Source organism: Triticum dicoccoides, chromosome 7B, assembly GCF_002162155.2.
Source record: "Triticum dicoccoides isolate Atlit2015 ecotype Zavitan chromosome 7B, WEW_v2.0, whole genome shotgun sequence".
Lineage (NCBI taxonomy): Eukaryota > Viridiplantae > Streptophyta > Magnoliopsida > Poales > Poaceae > Triticum > Triticum dicoccoides.
This window is the reverse complement of record NC_041393.1, coordinates 731,316,011-731,321,812: the sequence shown is the minus strand read 5'-3', so window position 1 is coordinate 731,321,812 and position 5,802 is coordinate 731,316,011.

The window sequence follows — 5,802 nt, the reverse complement described above, 5'->3', positions numbered from 1 at the left end:
TGGCCTCAAGCCATTTCGCGGAATCTGGGCTCATCATCGCTTCCTCATAGTTCGTAGGTTCATCATGGTCTAGTAACATGACTTCTAGAACAGGATTACCATACCACTTTGGTGTGGATCTTATTCTGGAAGACCTATGAGGTTTGGTAGTAACTTGATCTGAAGCTTCATGATCATCATCATTAGCTTCCTCACTAATTGATGTAGGATTCACAGAAACTGATTTCTGTGATGAACTACTTTCCAATAAGGGAGCTGGTATAGTTACCTCATCAAGTTCTACTTTCCTCCCACTCACTTCTTTCGAGAGAAACTCCTTCTCTAGAAAGGATCCATTCTTAGCAACGAATATTTTTGCCTTCGAATCTGTGATAGAAGGTGTACCCAACAGTTTCCTTTGGGTATTCTATGAAGACGCACTTCTCCGATTTGGGTTCGAGCTTATCAGGTGAAAACTTTTTTCAGATAAGCATCGCAACCCCAAACTTTAAGAAACGACAACTTTGATTTCTCGCCAAACCAGAGTTCATAAGGCGTTGTCTCAACGGATTTTGATGGTGCCCTTTTTAAAAGTGAATGCAACTGTCTCTAATGCATAACTCCAAAATGATAGTGGTAAACCGATAAGAGACATCATAGATCGTACTATATCCAATAAAGTACGTTTATGACGTTCGGACACATCATTAAGCTGTGGTGTTCCAGGTGGCATGAGTTTGTGAAACTATTCCACATTGTTTTAATTGAAGACCAAACTCGTAACTCAAATATTCTTCTCCACGATCAGATCGTAAAAACTTTATTTTCTTGTTACGATGATTTTCCACTTCACTCTAAAATTCTTTGAACTTTTCAACTATTTCAGACTTATGTTTCATTAAGTAGATATACCCATATCTGCTCAAATCATCTGTGAAGGTCAGAAAATAATGATACACGCCGCAAGCCTTAACACTCATCGGATCGCATACATCGGTATGTATTATTTCCAATAAGTCAATAGCTCGTTCCATTGTTCCGGAGAACGGAGTTTTAGTCATCTTGCCCAAAAGGCACGGTTCGCAAGCATCAAATGATTCATAACCAAGTGATTCCGAAAATCCATCTTTATGGAGTTTCTTCATGCGCTTTATATCGATATGACCCAAACGGCAGTGCCACAAATAAGTTGCACTATCATTATTAACTTTGCATCTTTTGGCATCAATATTATGAATATGTGTATCACTACGATCGAGATCCAACAAACTATTTTCATTGGGTGTATGACCATTTGAAGGTTTTATTCATGTAAACAGAACAACAATTATTCTCTGATTTTAAATGAATAACCGTATTGCAATAAACATGATCAAATCATATTCACGCTCAATGCAAACGCCAAATAACATTTATTTAGGTTTAACACTAATCCCGAAAGTATAGGGAGTGTGCGATGATGATCATATCAATCTTGGAACCACTTCCAACACACATCGTCACTTCACCCTCAACTAGTCTCTGTTTATTCTGTAACTCATGTTTTGAGTTACTAATATTTAGCAACTGAACATGTATCAAATATTCAGGGGCTACTATAAACACTAGTAAGGTACACATCAATAACCTGTATATCAAATATACCCTTGTTCACTTTGCCATCCTTCTTATCCACCAAATATTCAGGGCATTTCCATTTCCAGTGACCATTTCCTTTGTAGTGTAAGCACTCAGTTTCAGGCTCTGGTTCAGCTTTGGGCTTCTTCGTGGGAGTGACAACTTGCTTGTCATTCTACTTGAAGTTCCCCTTTCTTTCCCTTTGCCCTTTTCTTGAAACTAGTGATCTTGTCAACCATCAACACTTGATGCTCTTTCTTGATTTCTACCTTAATTGATTTCAACATCACGAAGAGCTCGGGAATTGTTTTCGTCATCCCTTGCATACTATAGTTCATCACAAAGTTCTACTAACTTGGTGATGGTGACTAGAGAATTCTGTCAATCACTATCTTATCTGGAAGATTAACTCCCAATTGATTCAAGCGATTGTAGTACCCAGACAATCTGAGCACATGCTCACTAGTTGAGCGATTCTCCTCCATCTTTTAGCCATAGAACTTGTTGGAGACTTCATATCTCTCAAGTCGGGTATTTTCTTGAAATATTAACTTCAACTCCTGGAACATCTCATATGGTCCATGACGTTCAAAACGTCTTTGAAGTCCCGATTCTAAGTCGTTAAGCATGGTGCACTAAACTATCAAGTAGTCATCATATTGTGCTAGCCAAACGTTCATAACGTCTGCATCTGCTCCTGCAATAGGTCTGTCACCTAGCGGTGCATTAAGGACATAATTTTTCTGTGCAGCAATGAGGATAAACCTCAGATCATGGATCCAATCCCCATCATTGCTACTAACATCTTTCAATACAATTTTCTCTAGGAACATATCAAAATAAAAATATGAAAGCAACAACGCAAGCTATTAATCTACAACATAATTTGCAAAATACTACCAGGACTAAGTTCATGATAAGTTAAAGTTCAATTAATCATATTACTTAAGAACTCCCACTTAGATAGACATCCCTCTAATCCTCTAAATGATTATGTGATCCATATCAACTACACCATGTCCGATCGTCACGTGAGATGGAGTAGTTTCAATAGTGAACATCAATATGTTGATCATATCTACTATATGATTCACGCTCGACCTTTCGGTCTCCGTGTTCCGAGGCCATATCTGTATATGCTAGGCTCGTCAAGTTTTAACCTGAGTATTTTGAGTGTGCAATTGTTTTGCACCCGTTGTATTTGAACGTAGAGCCTATCATACCCGATCATCATGTGGTGTCTCAGCATGAAGAACTTTCACAACGGTGCATACTCAGGGAGAACACTTCTTGAAAATTTTAGTGAGAGATCATCTTAAAATGCTACCGTCAAACTAAGCAAAATAAGATGTATAAAAGATAAACATCACATGCAATCAATATAAGTGATATGATATGGCCATCATCATCTTGTGCTTGTGATCTCCATCTCCAAAGTACTGTCATGATCTCTATCGTTACCGGCACGACACCATGATCTTCATCATCTTGATCTATATCAATGTGTCGTCACATGGTCGTCTCGCCAACTATTGCTATCGTATAGCGATAAAGTAAAGCAATTATTTGGCACTTGCATCTTATGCAACAAAGAGACAACCATAGGGCTTCTGCCAGTTGCCGATAACTTCAACAAAACATGATCATCTCATACAACAACTTATATCTCATCACGTCTTGACCATATCACATCACAACATGCCCTACAAAAACAAGTTAGACGTCCTCTACTTTGTTGTTGCAAATTTTACGTGGCTGCTACGGGCTGAGCAAGAACCGTTCTTACCTACGCATCAAAACCACAACGATAGTTCGTCAAGTTAGTGCTGTTTTAACCTTCTCAAGGACCGGGCGTAGCCACACTCGGTTCAACTAAAGTTGGAGAAACAGACACCCGCTAGTCACCTGTGTGCGAAGGGCGGTAAAACCAGTCTCGCGTAAGTGTACGCGTAATGTCGGCCCGGGCCGCTTCATCCAACAATACCGCTGAACCAAAGTATGACATGCTGGTAAGCAGTATGACTTGTATCGCCCACAACTCACTTGTGTTCTACTCGTGCAAATAACATCAACGCATAAAACTTAGGCTCGGATGCCACTGTTGGGGAACGTAGTAATTTCAAAAAAATTCCTACGCACACGCAAAATCATGGTGATGCATAGCAACGAGAGGGGAGAGTGTAATCTACATACCCTTGTAGACCGAAAGCGGAAGCGTTAGAACAACGCAGTTGATGTAGTCGTACGTCTTCACGGCCTGACCGATCAAGCACCGAAACTACGGCACCTTCGAGTTCTAGCACACGTTCAGCTCGATGACGTCCCTCGAACTCCGATCCAGCCGAGTGTCGAGGGAGAGTTCCGTCAGCACGACGGCGTGGTGACGATCTTGATGTTCTACTGTCGTAGGGCTTCGCCTAAGCACTGCTACAATATTATCGAGGAGGACTATGGTGGAGGGGGGCACCGCACACGGCTAATAGATCTCAAGGATCAATTGTTGTTGTATCTTTGGGGTGTCCCCCTGCCCCCATATATATAGGAGCAAGGGGGGAGGCGGCCGGCCTATGGAGGAGGCGCACCAAGGGGGGAGTCCTACTACATTTTCTTTGGGGTGCCCCCCTGCCCCCATATATATCAAAGCAGTCTTTATCTGCACCTACAACATTACCTTCGTCAACTCTACATTTTCTTACTATAGGACTCCATTACAAATTTCACCCTGAAATTAGCGTGACCATCTTGACAACCATTAACTCATCCTTGACCATCCTCCCCACAAACCATTTCAACCTTTATTGTCACTGTCTACAAATTCAGCATCATTTACATCTTTAGTGCTAGCATAATCTTCTTCGTGTGGGATGGCAGCTCCCAGATTAAGTGGCATCCCAGTTTTGACTCGCAATATTGTCTCAAACTCTTAATAGTCTAGATATCTTTAGATGCCTCGGTACAAATGTTATCACACAGTTGTTTGCATACTTACCTACCCTATAAAGATTCAGACTCTCTGTGTGGTTATATTCTGTGCAGAACTCGGCACCTTCGCCGCAGCCAAGAGAGGAAATGAAGCAAGCGGCGGGTCTACTGCTTGCTGGCGAAAAGGCGGTGATATACAAATGCGGAATACTCGGGTTCTAGGACACCTTGTTTGACAACGAAGGTGTTCATCTCTTCAATCGAATCTACATCCGACGGATGATAGACTTCATTTGTGGGAGAGCCAAATCTTTATATGAGGTAATGGAGAATTTATTGACAGTTTAGAACTATATTCGTTTACTCAATGTTGTATTAGAGTATAGAGATTCTATATACATGAACTTCGCCATAAACAACTATTGAATAAATACAATGTGGTGAAGTGCAGGACGGGGGAGGGCAATGCCCCCTTTAGGTATGTATATGTGTTGGTCTGACCACCGCACCTTTTGCAATGGCATATGACTGATCCTGGTTGCGAATTCATAGAGTCGAGCCAACTCTACCAGGACAGAATCTGGGGCCGTTCACGGCGGTCGTCTATTGTGTTGCTCCTTCAGCCGTGTCATCCTCTCTCCGGGGTGGGGCACTATGAAGATCTCATACTCAACAAGGTATGTGACTTGTAACTCCTGCATGGTTACGAGGGATGGGATGGAGATAGAAGAGTGAAAAAAATAAGAGCGCGCTGCCAAAGAGTAGCGCTAACATCCTATCCTCCAAGTTAAAACACACACAAGGAAATCCCTACAAAATTGGAGTAGAAAATAATCCCACACAACTACCAGCTAATCTCCCTCCTTGACCACCTTTAGAAAGGACAACCTTATCAAACCAATCCAACGATCATCCAAAGCCATGTGATTCATCACATCTCCCTCCCAATCGGCAGGAACAACCATGTCATCTCCCTCCACGACCGCCTCATGTTTTCGTGGTAAAGGGAAGACTCTCTGTCTTCGGCATGACAAATAGAAAAATGTTGCTCTCTACTTCAAATAGAAGTACGCGTGGTTCCACTCCTTTTTTATGGATGATAACATTTTAGTTACCCAAGCCCTAGTGTCGGGGTCTTCTCAACCTTTCCACCCCCAATTGTCCCAAGCCTTTGATAAATTCCAAATCTTCTAAGTCATGATTGATGGCTGATGAGGATATGACATTCGGGCACCAGAATTCATGCCTTGGCATCCCTTCACATGCCAACTCCGCCTCCCCCCC